Source organism: Ambystoma mexicanum, chromosome 6p (genome assembly GCF_040938575.1).
Source record: "Ambystoma mexicanum isolate Mex_15411 chromosome 6p, UKY_AmexF1_1, whole genome shotgun sequence".
Classification (NCBI taxonomy): domain Eukaryota; kingdom Metazoa; phylum Chordata; class Amphibia; order Caudata; family Ambystomatidae; genus Ambystoma; species Ambystoma mexicanum.
The window spans coordinates 897,318,709-897,334,491 of NC_090935.1; positions in this window are offsets into that span (position 1 = coordinate 897,318,709).

The window sequence follows — 15,783 nt, forward strand, 5'->3', positions numbered from 1 at the left end:
GCATAGGTACAGTCAAGGTGGAGGTGCAGGGAGGGGGGGATGTAATGTGTCCCCCTTATCCGTGGTCAGGAAAGGCAATTGTGCGGTGTCCCAGAGGTAGGCAAGACCTTGGTGCAATGGGGGCAAGAGTGCCAGATGCTAGGACGGAGGTCTTGGTATGGGCTTGATATAGGATTAGTACATTGAAGGAAGTTCCATCAAAAGCGTCCCTACTACATGTATTGGCAGAAACCCTCATGGGTTTATGTATGACTATTTACAGGAAAACATGGAAATCATGGTCACTATTTAATCCAAAAGTAACAGCGCGATATTTGCATATCAGCTTTGCTTCTTTCTGGCGTAGTTGGAGTTCTCTATCTCCACCTCTTATGTCGGTTGATATTTTCTCCAGTCCCACGAAAGTGATATCTTCCTTGTTGTCCCACTGGTGCTCTTCCTGCCAGTGTAATGCCAGTGGATATCTGGTGTCTTGGGAATGTAGGGAATTAAGATGTTCCCTGATCCTTGTTCTGAGTTCTCTTTTAGTACTCCCAATATATTTACGATTACATACACAGTTAATATCATAAACCACAAATTTGGATCTACAGTTGTTGTATTCTCTGATTGTATGTGTGTCACTGGTACTGAAAGTCAAAGTCTTGGTCATTGTGGCGAATTTGCATATGGAGCAGTTTCCACACTTATAGAAGCCTACTGGTTTGTTGCTGGTGAGCCAGTTGCCATCGGTTTTTGGAATAGGCGCCATGAATGATGGACTGAGGATGTTTTTGAGTGTTCTGGCCTTGGTGTAGGTTAGGGTTGGCTTGTCTGGGATCCATGCCTTGATATCTTCATCTATTGATAAGATATGCCAATGTTTCTTCAGAATCTTCTGTACTTGATGGCTATCACTGCAGAACTGGGTGATGTATCTTATTGGGGTGTCATTTGTTACCTGTTTGCTGGTGTGTACCTTGGGAGCCAAAAGCGAGCTGCATTCTCTACTGTTAGCCATAACTATGGCTGCTTGTATTGATTGTTCCGGGTATCCTCTCTCATGAAAGCATCTGCTAAGTGTTGCACATTCGTTTCCATATGATGGCCGGGTACTGCAGTTCCTTTTAGCTTGGAGGAATTCACCTTTGGGGATATTATTGATTACAGATCTTTTGTGGCAGCTGGATGCGTGCAAGAGTGTGTTGACTCCTGTCGGTTTCCTATAAGTTGAGGCCATTAGCTCTGTGCCAGCTGGCGTGATAGTGATATCCAGGAAGTCAATGCTCACCTTACTTGAGGTCCCCGTTAGTTCAATACCAAAATTGTTTTCATTCAAATAGCGTTTGAATGACTCAAGCTCTGATATGATAGTTTATTTTTATAGCACCTATACACAATGTGTTTCAAAGCGCTTCAAGGCAACAGAGGGAACAAGGGAAAATACAATGACATTCTTACAGGCCATGAACAGGAAGGATGTGAAATTAACTATCATACTCGGCCTGATGATATTGCAGATAGTGCAAGCGCTAAGACATAGATAAGGAAGGGAGGGGGAGAGTGGGAAGGAAATGGGAACAGACAGGCGACTACCATACTATGCCTGACAACATTTCTGGTAGAGATGGAGAAAAACGAAAGGTGAGGGAGAGGTGTGCAGAAAGGGAGGGGAAGGACAAAACAAGCGACTATCGTACTAGGCCTGACAACGTTTCAGATAGTGCTGGAGGGAGGGGGGGACAGCAAGAGGATGGGGGAGCAACAGACGAGGTTGCTATCATACTAGGTCCATGGACAATTCTGATAGAGTAAGTGCATAGAAAAAAGTAAGGGAAAGAGGGGAGGAGATAGGAAAAGGGAGAGGGTAGGAGAGAGAAGCAAGAGGGGAGAGCAAATACAACTGCAGAAGTCAGTAGTAACACATAATGTTGCAAGCCAGGATACAAGATGAAGATGGGAACAGCATGATTCAGGGTCACCATGAGTACAAGATGCAAAGGTAAGTCCAGCCTGAGAGTTGAGAAAGGGTAACGCACCGTGAATCAATGAAGTCCATAAAAGTTAAATCCAGCATTGGCCACAAGACAGTGAGGATGAAACGAGAATGTAGCAGGACAGACTCCTGCTACATATGATATGTTTGGTCATGGAGAGAATAGCATATAGGTAAACACCTAGAGTTTTTATTTGTTTCAGGACTGGGATGGATGTGCCATCAATATTTATAGCAAGTTATCTAGAGATTTTAGGCAGGCAGGGGAGCCTACAATGAGTATCTCTGTTTTCTCATCATTCAGGCAGAGGCTGTGGGTGGCCATCCAATTTTGGATGATTGCTTTAATTTTGTTGATAGTGGCAGTGTCTTTGTGATCCCCAGTGATAGGAATCAGTATTTGGGTGTCATCTGTGAAGTTTGTTTAGATGCTGCCCATGGTGTCTAGTGCTGCAAATAGAAGTTTTGGGGGTTTATTGAAAAGGGTGGGTGAGACGCAGGAGCCTTGAGGGACACCTAATGGTACTGTGATGGGGTCAGCAGCCTCATCACCGATAAAGATTCTAGAGGTGCGTTCCAACAGGAATGATTTGATCCATAGGGTGGATTCTGGGTAAAAGTGGACGTTTTCGACCAAAGCCAGGCACAACTTGTGGTCTACCTAATCAAACGCTGCTGATAGGTCAAGTAAAAGTAAAATGCCTATGTTACCTGAATTTAGGATGCTATCCATCTGGATTTTTAAATCAAGTAATGGTGTTTCGGTACTGTGTTTGGGGCGAAAACCTGATTGTCTGGCTACTAGCAGGTGATGTTGGATTTGTGTATAGGCTACTCGGTCAATTATCTTCAGTAGGAATGGAACGGTACTGATGGGGCGATAGTTCGTGGGTGTAGTGGGATCAAGGGAGGGTTTCTTGAGTAGAGGAGTTGCCCAGGCCGATTTTATGCTAGACGGGGCTGAGTTGGAGGTAACTGATGCGTTGATAAAGTCGATAATAATAGGCACTAGCGCACAAAGGCTGGTGCACAGCGTTTGACCAACCAGGCGGGGAATCTGTCACCTTTGCAGTTGGAAGGTTTAAGGGTAGTGATGGTGGCCAGAACCTGATCTTGGGATACTTTACTGAATTTTAATTGGTGCGTGGTTGTATCAGTATTAGTACTAGGTAGGTGTGAGGGCATACTTTTGCCAGCTATTAATTTTCTCTTGATCGTTATTTTCTCTTGCAAGGTGACAATTTTGAGTGCCGATGAATTCAGACTGAATCCCCCTGGATATAAAATGTAGTTACGGGCACAGGGGTTTTATCCCATTCTCCAATTCACCATCTCCCCTTCCCATAGAATTTGGTCTAGCCGGGCATCTTTTCTCAATCAGGTACATTTTTTCTATTAATAGGTTCAGCAGAGTGGTCTGGTTTTTCAAAAATTCCAAATAATTGTGTGAATACTGTTATTCCATTATTCATTGCTTTAAGCATTGCTTCAGATAAAGGAGGGGGCATCCAGGGTTCAGTCCAAATGAGCGTCTCAGGGTAGGTTTTATGAAATGCTGAGTTTGATGAAGAATTTCTAGTAGAATCAAGGGACTCCGGGTACATAATAGGGGAGCCCGACAGGTCCAGTGGGAGAGTAGTCCATCCCTCTCCCTGTTGGGTTTCGCGAACCAGGGTCCGTTCAGTCTGTAAGCAGGGATCAGAATGGGAGTCCTCCGTAGGGAGAGGTGGGGGGACAGAGATAATTGAGTGCATAGTCTGCTCATTTGTAGACTCTCCTGACCCATCTTTCCAAGTTCCTTGCCCCACCTGAGAATACAAACCAGGACCTTCCCATGGCTCTACAAAATGTACTTGAACTACTGTAGATGACAAAGCGCAAGCACTTCCATCTTTCTTCACCCTTCCCGGTTTTGGCTTTACAATTCCTAATATAGGATTCACATCGTTCGGAGGAATATTCGCCACATTGCTCTATTTGATCAGTCTTCTCCACTAAGGTTGAGTCATAGAAGTCATCCAGATTAATTAAGGGTTGTTCCTCTCGCCTCCCTCCCAATACTGAATTCTGGAATATGGCAGCCGGGGATTGCATGAATACCTCTTCCAAATTAAATTGGGATATAGTCAATTCCTGGTCCCCTTTCCACCAGTATGATCTAATATCCGCTGACAGGGACTTACCTCTTTGTACTTTTGAACCTCAGGGGCCCATACTGGGGTTCTTCTTGGTATGTACTAGATCTTTTATTTTTTCCAGAAGGGGGCCATTCGTATCTCTGGTCCTGTCTCCTAGGCATTTCAGAGGCATTGTCATTTTTAAGGTGTATAAATATGACATCCCCCACCCTCTAGAATATCAAAGAGTGGCTTACTAGACCCTTTTCAGTATCACCTTTCTCATAATATTATGAGTTGACATAAAACAAGTTCCAGCTAAATATTTGTCTCCCGCCTGCTGGCTGCCCCACTGAACAGCTTAACAGCACTCAGCGAGCACTCCTTGATGCCCGTGGCCGCTGCCTTTTGAATGTTTTTGGCTGGACAGGGTGGGGCCAAAGTCTGAGAAACAAGTGAGGTAAGGCTTAAAGTTCAGATTTTGAACCAACAGTTCAATACATTCAATACACTTGAAGCTCGGCCACCATCCTCCACAGCTTAACAGCACTCAGCGAGCACTCCTCGATGCTAGAGTGATATTTAGGGCTGTTTTCTTAGCGTCTGTGATGCTCCTCAGAAACATAAAACTGTTTAGTTTAGTTTATTTATTAAGCGCAGCCAAACCCTAGGTTAACTGGGCGCATTAGTCTTGTGGACAACAAATGTTACAGAAATGTTGCACATACGAAATACAAAGGAAGATAATACAGTAGGTTGCAGGAGGACCGGGTTAAAGTGAGGTCCTTGACAAGGTTGCACAGTGTAGCACACAATACATTACATGTATGTAGGCATTGTATTCTTACTGCGAAGAGAGCCAAGTTTTCACCTTAGCTCTGAAAGACCAGAATGATTCTTCAGCCCTGATTATCATGGGGTAAGCGTTCCAGCATTTCGCTGCTAACACAGGGAAGCTGGATCCACCTGCCATTTTCAGATTGAATTTGGGGATGTTCAGTTGGCACATGTAAGGTGTTCTAGTAGGCCTGGAAGAAGTGTGTCTGGAGAATTTGTCAGATAAGTAGCGTGGAGCCACCAGTGAGAGGCATTTGTGTGTAATGACGAGCGATCTTAGTTTGATTCTATCCCGGATAGGGAGCCAGTGGACTTCCTTACTGATGGTAGAGATGTGGGCCTTGCAGGGAAGGTTAAGGGCACATCTAAGGGCATTGTTCTGTAAGACCTGGAGTCTGTTCAAATTGTGATTAGTGGAGTCCAGGAAGAGTGTATTACAGTAGTCTAGTCTGGACAATATCAATGCTCTGGATAGCAGGAGGCAGCTGGAGGTTGAGAGAAATGGCTTACATGCGTTAATGAGTTTATTCGTATAGGCTGTGGATGAGATCGTGGCTTTTTTGTTTTTTGAGCGATAATGTGGAGTCGAGATAGACGCCCAGCGTTTTGACTTCTTTTGAAACTTTTATGATCTTGCCATCAATGGTAAATGATTGGTACCTCGTGTCCAATTTATTAAGGCGAGCCTGGGATCTTTCTATGAGCAGTTCCGTCTTGTCGTCGTTCAAGCAGAGGCTATGGGTGGCCATCCATGCTTGAATTTCAAGGTAGATTTGATTAAGTTTTGCAGCATCTTTCTCATAACTCCCAGTGAGTGTGATGAGGACCTGGGTGTCATCCGCGTAGTTGGTATATGTATGTGACACCCTGTTCATCAAGTTGGTCGAAAAGGAGCTCGGTAAAGATGTTGTAAAGCGTGGGGGAAATACAAGAACCTTGAGGTACTCCACATTGGATTGGGACCGGGTCGGCTGCAGCTGAAGGTGCGAAGACCCTAGTTGACCTATCGGACAGGATGGACCGAATCCAATTGGTGGCATTCTGTGAGAATGCGGCAGCCGAGGAAAGGTGTTGGGTGAGAAGTTGGTGGTCAACTAAGTCAAAGGCTGCGGAGAGAACCAACAGGAGCAAGATGGCCAAGTTGCCCTTATCTTTGGCTTCATCCATTTGGATTTTTAGATCCAGGAGGGCAGTTTCGGTCCCATGCCTGGGTCTAAAGCCGGATTGTCGCAGGCCTAAGAGGTTATTGTCTTCCAAATGTTGTTGAATTTGGAGGTATGCCACTCTGTCTAGTATTTTAGGGAGAAAGGGGACGGTCGTGATGGGCCTATAATTAGTAGGTATGTTTGGGTCTAAGTTGGGCTTTTTGAGGAGAGGTAGGACCCACGCCTCTTTAAGGTTGTTGGGTACTGACACATTTTTAAATAAGGAGTTGATCAATGAGGTGATGAAAGGGGCTAGGTCTTTGGCTCCGACCTTAATGACTGAGGCAGGGCATACATCTCCTTGGCAGTTTGAGGGTTTAAGACTGGCAATTATGTTAATTACTTCATCCTCGGTTACTGGGGAGAAGTGGAAGGGAGGGCACTCGGGACTGGAGGAGCTCTTTTTAAGGTTTGAGTGGTCTTTGGAGGCAAGGCTAGCTTTTTTTTATCTATCTTAGATTGTAGGAGAGCTATTTTATTCAAGAGTGCTTGTTGGATGTTATTACACCACGCTTTGTCCTTGATGCAATCATCTGCGGGGGGTACTGATGATTCCAGTTCTCTTAGGATGGAGAATCACTCTTTTGTGCCGGATTTGGCATTGTGTATTCTGAAGTTGAAGATCTCTTTTTTAGCATTCATGATAGCAGTTTTATAGGTAGCTGCTGCCGTCGAGAACTTATCTTTGGAGGTGAGATTTGGGGCTTTTCTCCAGTTCGTTTCCGCTGCTCTTTTGACGTTGCGAAGAGCTTTTAGTTCAGCAGAGAACCATTTATTCATGTGGGCAGCTGGTTTGGCCTTTCTTAATTTGAGCGGAGCTATTTGATTAAGGGCTTGTTCCAGCATATCGTTATAAAGTTTTACGAGGGCAGTTGGATTTCGGTTAGTGGTGGGATGGTTAGCATTGGTGATTGGGTTAAGGAGAGGTCTTAGGTTCTCAATAGTGATATTACGTCTATTTCAAGTCTCGGTTTGTGGTGTCATAAGGGTAGGTGCGCTTTTAGGTAGGTCTTTGGGTATAGAGAAGGTGATAAGATGGTGGTCCGTACATGCACAAGGGATGATGTCAATCAATGATAGGTCACAGCTGGCATCAGTCAGCCAGTCCAGGGATCTCCCTTTTGAGTGTGTAGGTTTGGAGATGTGTTGTGAGAGACCTGAGTGAGTGATAGTGTCATTGAGTAAGATTGCGTTGGTATCATTAGGGTCATTAAGGCCAAGGTTAAAATAACCCATGAGAATAATTTGTGAGCCATGTTTAGTGTTAGAGGACAGTAGGTGGGTGATGTCCTCCTCAAAAGAGGAGATGGCGCCAGGAGGGCTATAGATGAGGTGTAGGAGTATAGTTTGGGTGTTAGTGGTATTTTGATAGATAGAAGTTCAGCGGATGGTAGACCAATGTTTGTGACTTCTCTAATGTTAAGGTTACTTTTGGCAATAATGGCCACCCCACCCCCAATCCCTGATTTTCTATCAGCTCGGATGATATTGTAGCTCTCTGGGATGGCGATTGAGTGTGCAGGGCCAGCTGCAGTGTGGAGCCATGTTTCTGTGACCACAAGGAAGTCTAGGTGATTAGTGATCAGGTCTGCAATATCATGTGAGTGAGCTACCAAAGAGCGAGCGTTGATGAGGGCGCCCTTGATTGTGGTAGTGGATGGTGTTGTGAGTTCATCTAATGGGAAGTCTACTGGTGTAAAGAGATTGTGGCTATTGATGGAGTTTGTGTGTGTCAACAGCTCTTTGTTGTTTTTGGTTTGGAGGGAGGGCATCCTGTGATGCTTAGGTTTGGGGTTGGTGCGAGAGCTTAGTCCAGCATTTCTTAAGTGAATTGGATAAGGGACAAAATGACTAGAATCATTGTGTAAGTTAAAGCGAGAGCCTAGTCTTATGTTTCTTATAATCATAGGGCAAGGGATAAGAGGTGTGGGGGGGAATCTGGTGATCCATTCTGTAGGTGATAGAAGTGGCTCTAGGTGGGAAGTAATAATAGTATGTGTATCAGGTGAAGTGTTAAGCTCTGTAGACGGCAGACAGTTCAGAGGTGATATGTTGTGAAGTAGTGGAAGGAGGGTGGCCATGGTGGGTGTCGTCCTTCTTAAAGTGGCCATAGTAAGTGCCTAGGCAGCTGGATATACTGCTGGCGGTGTGAGTTTGGAGCGGGTGGCTGAAAGCTTGTAGGATATAAAGCCTTACTGGGCAGGTAAGGTGAGGGTAGACAGTGGGAGGTATTACATTTGTGATAATAGGCTGTTTCGGTGTACACCGAGTACCCAATAAAGGGCTGATGTGAGATGTGCAGGCAGTTGGATGATACCTTGGTCGCAGTGGACAATTAGGCTAATTTAAATTACGTGGCATGCAGCAGAGAGCTGTTTCTAAACATAGGAAATGCAACGTTAGGCTAATTCAAATTATGCAATGTGCAGCCGAGGGCTGTTTTAAAACATAGGAAATGCAACATTAGGCTAACTCAGATTCTGCAGTGTGCAGCAGATGGCTGTTTCAGCAATGAGCAGCCGAGGGCTGTTTTAAAACATAGGAAATACAACATTAGGCTAATTCGGATTATGTGGCATGCAGCAGAGGGCTGTTTGAAAACATAGGAAATACAACATTAGGCTAATTCAAATTATGCAATGTGCAGCAGAGGGCTGTTTCCAAACAACAGGTATGTAACCTACCAATTACCGTAATAATTGCAGCGTAGGCTATTTAAAGCATGAGACAATCAGGCAAAGCAGGAGAGAGGGTAGTGGTCGAGATTAATCGGACTCTACGGTAATGTGCACAATCGAGAAGTAAATGTGAAGTGGTATAATAGCAGGGAAGGCGACGTAGTAGTTAAGATAGTGTTATGTATGTTGTCTGTCGTGAGAAGGAGGGGAGGACATTATTAGGGCAGTTCCATAAGAGCGCTACCATGTTCACCCCGGGTCTCCCTCCGCCGGGCTCAGACCCACTTTAACACAAAACCTTCAATGGGTCTCCCTCTGCGGGGCTCTGACCAAATTTATCGACTTTCCAAACTTTCTCTGTTTCATCAAAATCAAAGATTTTTGACTGTGTGCAGGATTTTGCTCGATGCGAAGCAGGAACACTTTGATTCACAATTACTTGTTCTCTTCTCGATATAACTCTCACTTTCACTTTCGCCACCTCTCAGCTGGATACCTTACAGAGACCTTCAATTGAGCTCCCATGTGGTGCCAGACCACTCTGTCAAAGGTATTGTATCTTGCTTTTTTTTTAAATTAGTTTATTTATAGGTCAGCACAGAGGTGATCATATACATTAACAACCAATTGCAACATCAAACTCGGTATGTGAGAGCGACATTTCCCTCATCCCTCCCCCATTGCCCCATGGGTTGGGTTTTACTCCCAGTCCAACCGGGCAAGGCTGTGCGAAGGTTGTTCGAGTACAGGGCCCTTGTGATTAGGCGCGGCTTATTAGTCAGCGCCGGGTAGTTACGATCATAGTCCAAAAGTGGCACCCAAAGGTTCGCAAAGCGATGCAGGGTGCCCGCCTTGGCCGCAGTAACCTTCTCGGCTATCAAGATGTCCCAAAGCTTAATCCACGAGAGTGTCATCAGGGTGCCATCAGCGGACTTCCAAGTACAGGCCACAGTAATTTTTGCTGCCAGCAAGAGTTTGGTTATAAGGGCTGCCCTCCTACGCGTTCTCGGGTAAGAGCCCGGGACCGGGACCCCTATGAGGATGTTTTTGGGAGCCAGAGGAATTGTCACTGGGTAATGTCTTTTATCGTAGCGAGGCATTGGGACCAAAATTCTCTAACCTTAGGGCAAGTCAACCACATGTGGAAATAGGACCCTGGGAGTCTGTAAAAACACCAACATTGCGGGTCTAATGCCTGATGAAAGTGGTATAGGTGGAGTGGGGGGTAGTACCATCGTAGGAGCAGCTTGTGGGCACACTCCCGGTTGATGATGCAGGGGGAGGACGCGCGGTTTCTCGACCAGATATCTACCCAGGTCTGATCCTCTATGGCATGCCCCAGGTCCGCCTCCCACTGAGACATGTAAGAAGGCTTGGCGATAGTGGCGATACTGCTGCCACCATGGAAGTTTTGCTCATCTGTGCCTTTAGCATCACTCGCTGTGTACTCCCATGCTCTGCCTTTTATCCCAGTGGGGAAGGATAATGGGATTCAGGTGTGAGTCGTTGTAGGCAAGTGCCTGACTCTGCCTGACTCTAATGTTGGGACATGTTAAACAGACTGGCTGGATGTGAGTCTGTTTTCCCCCAGAGCGCTCCGTCCATGTAACTATATGTGTGTGTGAAAGGTTCGGTGGGGCAAAGTTTCTAGGTAATGGGATGGGGAATCTGGGAAACAAAAGCAGGGATACCGCGTCTCACCCCGGGGTGTCTCACTCCTACTCCCCAGGGACCCCTCATCCAGGTGATCCTCCCATACTGGTCCACCCCTAGGAACTGGATGCAAAAGCGATGGCCGTGTCCTGGCCACCTGGATGACATATCCCAAGGGACTTAGTGGTAAAACACCCTTGGGTTTCTCACAATTGGCAGGTTTGATCATTGACAAACAATTGAATGGCACTAAGAAGAAACATCTCCATCTATATGACTCTGAACCGCATAATAAAAAGAAGGAGCTGAGCAAGAATATAAGGGTTGTAGGCTCCACAGATGGGATGGCAATACGGATGCTAAAGAATGCTTATTTGAATTGGCTTCGCTCTCACAGGTATTTATTAGCTCTGACGGATGCAGAAAGAGTGCTGCAGTGCTTGCATAGGTGGAATTTAGCAGAGTTCTGGACAATTATTAAAACTCCCTCAATTCAGGCCTCTCTTCAGGCACAACCTATTGTGTGCAGGGTTTGAGTACTTTTTGCGGAAATAGAAAGCCCCACTTTTGGAGAGTTTGTTGCCAGAATTGAATGCTAAGTGAGGGGGACTGCGTAGATCTAGATGTACGTTTTATTTATAATGCAATCTTAAAATATAAGGCATCTAATGCCCCAGTGCCCGGTGGGTTGTCCAACATGACACTCAAATCTAATGTACTTTTATGGGCCAGTATATTCTGGGGCTTATTTTATAAGATTTTGTCCAAGCCAGTAATCCCAACCTCTAATTATTTAAGTCTTTAAACGCCGGGACCGTTATCAGCCCTCTAATTATCACCCAATTTCTCTCCTGGATTCATCTAATAAAATATTTGCGATTATGATCCTGAGGGGGCTGCAAAATTGGGTGGAAAGAGCTGATTGCGGAGACTATTTACAGCTGGATTTAAACAGGGTGTTGGGACATCCCTAAATTGCTTGATGCATAATCTGTTGTCCAAGAAGGTCAGTTTGACCAAAAGATTGGTTTACTTGACCTTCTTGGACTTGACACAGGTGTTTGACTGTATAGTTCAGGTAAAACTTTGGCAGAAAATGTTGGCCCTGGGCTGTCTGGCTGCGTTGGTTGGTATTCTGGAGGCATTGCACCGTGAAACAAGGATTAAGGTGAGACTGGACCAAGATGGTTCCTTGGCAAGTTGGATCAGCACCACCTGTGGCTTACCCCAGTTAATATTCATGACTTATGCCAGACCCTATCGAGTGTGACGGCTAATCCTTCCAATTTGGGAAACATTTGCGTACATCATTTGGTCTATGCGACGATATCGCTATGTGCGATTATACACCGATAGGCTTACAAAGATCCTTAGTAGCGCTCAATGTGTATTTCAGTGATTTGGGCCTGGCCATAAATGCTAATAAATCAAAATCATGATTTTTAAACCATTAAGGAGTAGTTATAAAAGGAAGACATTTAATTGGTCTGGGAATGGTAGCAGCTTGGAGTTAGTGAATAGTTTTAAATATGTTGGAGTTACCTTTTCTCCAGCATGCTGTCTGGCATGGATTCACATGCTCATGAATATTCCCTGTCGTCAGGCCGGGAATCTTCAGTAAAAAAGTAAGCAGTCTTGCTTTAAAAGCTTGAAAACTGCATTTCTCCCACTAACCAATCACTGGAGACTATTTGCAAATTTTTCTAGGGAAAAATTGTCCTATTTTTGTCCAAACCTCTCTCTTTCGCTGACTGTTGGTCAGTACCGGCAGCAGCGATCCGTTGCCGGTGAAGATTGACTGCTACATCGTCGGATCATCGTCCTCCAGTTCGGAAAGCCTAGTGGAGGCCTGATTTATGCCTCACCATGTTGGAGGAAGGCAAGTGGTGTCTGGTTAGGCTCTGCTCCAGATGTGGCTTGAGGAACATCTACACGGAAGACCGACACACAAGGTGCCTCTTTTGAATACATCCTGACCGTGACGAGGACCGATGCGACATCTGTCGAGGTTTCCCCACCAAGAGGAAGAGGGACTGTTACTGCAGGTTGGTTGCGTGGCTGAAGGAAGAAAGGGACCACAGAGGCACGCACTCCAACGGGGATCGGAAGAGGTCAATATCCGTCAAGGACGTTCCTCCACAGATGTCCACAGAAAGGCCAAGCACCATGCTGCAGATCCGCCACGGGAATACTGCTGCCGCGGGTCCCAGTTTGGAGCAAACGTGCTCGACTTCACCTTCCCCATCCACAGTAAGCCTGCCGGTGGGTGGGGCATCTTCAGAGAGACTGTCCCGCTCTTCCAAACATGGCCCTTCGTCGAAGGATAGACCAAGGAGACATTTGGGTAAGGAAGGAACGCCTATGACAGTAGTAACACTGTCAGCGCCTCACAGAGGCCCCTGTTGGCGAGAACGACATCTACCACAGCTACGATGACCAGGACCCTGTCAACGGCTGCCCCGTCGATTACCATTGCTGCAGCCCTGTCGATGACACAGTCGACGAGCCCGTCTATGACTGTCCCGTTGACGACCATGTTAAAGTCAACAGCAAAAACGTCTACAAGTGTTAAACTGCCTCCCTCGCCCAGGACTACGACCGCTCTACCCACGACTCCGACTGCCTCGACCATGACTACTCAGTCTGTGAAGGTCACAGTAATTTCCTCTTTCCTGAAAGAGGCAGGAAAATCAAGGGAGCTGCTGCCACTGACAGAGTTTCTCCCCAGACCTATGGTGGGTCTAAGGGAGGTAGCAAGCGATCCTGTCATGGCGATCTACACAATCTCGGACCATAGCCATTGGTGGGAGGTATAGGGGGCTATAGCCCGACGTCTTTTGGTTGTAGCCCCTGATAGAAACTCTGGGACTACACCCAAAAGGCAAGCTAACCCCGAGTGCTGACGACAATGAGTCCTTGCAGAAAGGCCACTGCTATGACAAGGGAGGACACAGCCGATGGGTGAGGAGACCCCACCTCTGGAACAGCACTGGCCATCAGTCCCAGCGGGGTGCACTAGCCCTCCTTCAGCACCACCAAGGTGCACTAGCCCAATGTGGCGCACTAGCTGTTAGGTGTATCGACCCACGTTCAAGTTATTATGCTGCAACATTTGAAAATCCAAGATGGCTGAAAAGCCCACATTTGCACCCGAATCCAGGAAAACTACGCAGTTTTTGCGCACACAGTGCAAAGGAATATGGTGCTGTTCAAAATCTGTTTTAATTAATATCAAAAATTGCTAAAAACTATGGGCACAAAACCACCAGACAAAAAATCCAACTTCTGGTTCGGTGTTCTACATTACTCTACTGCAGAATCCACATTAATACAATGTTAGCAAGGATCATATGCTATCAAGTAAAATCCCCTTTTTGAAATGTATTAATTCAAGACAGCTCCCAAAAATGGGTGCAGTACCAGCGCTTGACACTAACCGGCGCTAGCGATCTAAACTCTGACAGGAGACCGGTATTTCAGGAGCTGAGAAGGAACCTGAGTTAGCTGGAAACTTCAAAGCCTTGCTGGTCAATGGGAAGCCTTCACACCTCAGAACTCCTCACAAGAAGGCAGTCTGATTCAATTAAAAGTTCAAGAGGCTTCTGTCCATGGGAAGCCTAGACACCTGCTCTTACCAGCAACATCACAGGAGATCACATGGTCGTGTTAATCAGATGCAGAGTGGCACCCTGGTCTGCTGACCTCAGTCAACACAATAGACTCTACTGAATAGGATATGCTGATTTGAGGTGTAATTGTCAACAGTTGCTCTGGGGGAAGGAAAGACATTTGATCTCTGAGTCAAGCCAAATTCCCGGGGGCGGGGGCAAACAAATGGGTGTACTGAATTGAGAGCAAATGTATGTTTTATTAAATTGCTTATAAAATATTGTATTAAGCTGAGAGAAATGTACAATTTGGGGATTCTTAATATGAGAAATGGCCCCACAATTTGAGACTAAGCTAAACGCTGTGGGATGTCTGAGGCTAAACCACGGGATTTATGAATATTGCAGACACAGGTTTTATGCTAGAAAAATGAAAACTTACTGTAATATGTGTAGAGAGGGGGGTGTACCTCCGTGGAAGATTTGATGAAAAACCAACATGGCCAAACCCACTAAAAGCGCAAAATGTTGTCGTTTCTGAACCCAAGCTACCAGGAACATGGGGCTTGAACAGAGAACTGTATTAAATTAATCTGGGATGTGTACATGTATTCCTAACAACTTGTGTACCTTGGAAACATGTTTGATTATGAAAAATTGGGTTCTAAGTAAAAGCAAAGGGGCGTTTCTTCAATAGATTGTAAAATGTAGCAACACTCTGACTCACAACTCTGTTCTCCAGTGAGAGCACAGAAAGTCCTTTAACCTATCAGGATCCTCAGAGGGTTGGGCATAGAAAGTCAGCCTTCCCACCCACTTTCAAAAGACATAAAAAGAGCCACTGAGACCCAGGTAGGGACATTCATTCTCCACTTCAAACTGATGTCTTGCGAAGCGCTTTGCCGGGAGACTCCAGACTTCAAATCCAGACAGATCGAGAGACCAGAACTTAGAAAACCAGACTCCAGATTACAGAACTTTGAAGCAGAAGGCTTACGGCAAGCTAAAAGTATTCTCAGCTGGCCTTACAATTTTGCAAACTGATTTACCTCAGTCTTCCAAGGGGCACATTAGAATAAAACAGCCGGGCTGTGCTGTTTGATTCTAGCCAAGAACTAAATTGTCCATATCTTTTGAACCGTACGTGCTAGGAACGAGATTTAACTGTCATTTTAAAGCTAAGAACCTAAGCTTTCCAACAAGCCCCAGACCTTATAGTTTTACCCTAATCGGGATCGATGCACTCGGAAAAAGTGCCACGAATTGCAATTTGACTCAACTGCTGAAATTCTTTTTCAACCTGACAATTCCTGATGAATCACTGATAGTGTTGACCTGAACCAATCTTAAGTAGCTATCACCTACCATGAATCTCCTATAGGGAATTAAAATCATTTTTTGCATATTTTTCACTTCACTGCATATCACATTTAAAAGTATTTCTGCCTGTTTTAAGCATACCGGTTGCTCTAAGCTTGCTAGGGGGGAACTGGAATTTGTATTGCATTTGATTGTATTCCTGAAAACTGTGTGCTCCCCTTCCATCTCCTTATATTGCATAGGGGGACGGGGGGAGTGAATTGTCAAAAGAAAAAGTGATCATATTATCTCTTGTTGAAACCATATCAGTTCATTTCTGTACTGCATTCTTTCCATCATTGCTTTTCCTTAAAACCATAAAAGTATTCTCTGCTATCTTATGCTTTCTAT